We start from the raw sequence: 389 nt of genomic DNA, 5'->3' as shown, positions 1-389 counted from the left end.
CCTCAGCCTGGACTCATGAGTCCTTCTTCCTTTTGTCATGGGGAAAATTCACTGCTGCTGAAACTGAAGTGAGGGCACAGAGTCAAACTCCCATAAACCAGTGCAGCTGGGGAGTGAGAGTCTCTTCCCTAAAAGGGACCAAGCGAGGTTGGAGGGGCCGTGCTGTCATCTGGAGCCTGTTTACAAGATTCCAGCTATCAGGACAGCCCAGGACAAAACAGCTCATTAGTCTTGTTTTCAAATGCATTTGAAAATAAAAGTCAACAAAAGTCAAGCTGAAAAATTTAAAGAGGTCTGGAAGAAAGTGTCCTGTTTAAACAAACAAAGGAGAGGAGGGTGGGGGAAGGGAGGAAGGGAGGAAAGGAGGGCAGGAGGGAGGGGGAAGAGGG

Source organism: Mus pahari, chromosome 13, assembly GCF_900095145.1.
Source record: "Mus pahari chromosome 13, PAHARI_EIJ_v1.1, whole genome shotgun sequence".
In the NCBI taxonomy this organism is placed as follows: domain Eukaryota; kingdom Metazoa; phylum Chordata; class Mammalia; order Rodentia; family Muridae; genus Mus; species Mus pahari.
This window is presented reverse-complemented; position numbering follows the sequence as displayed.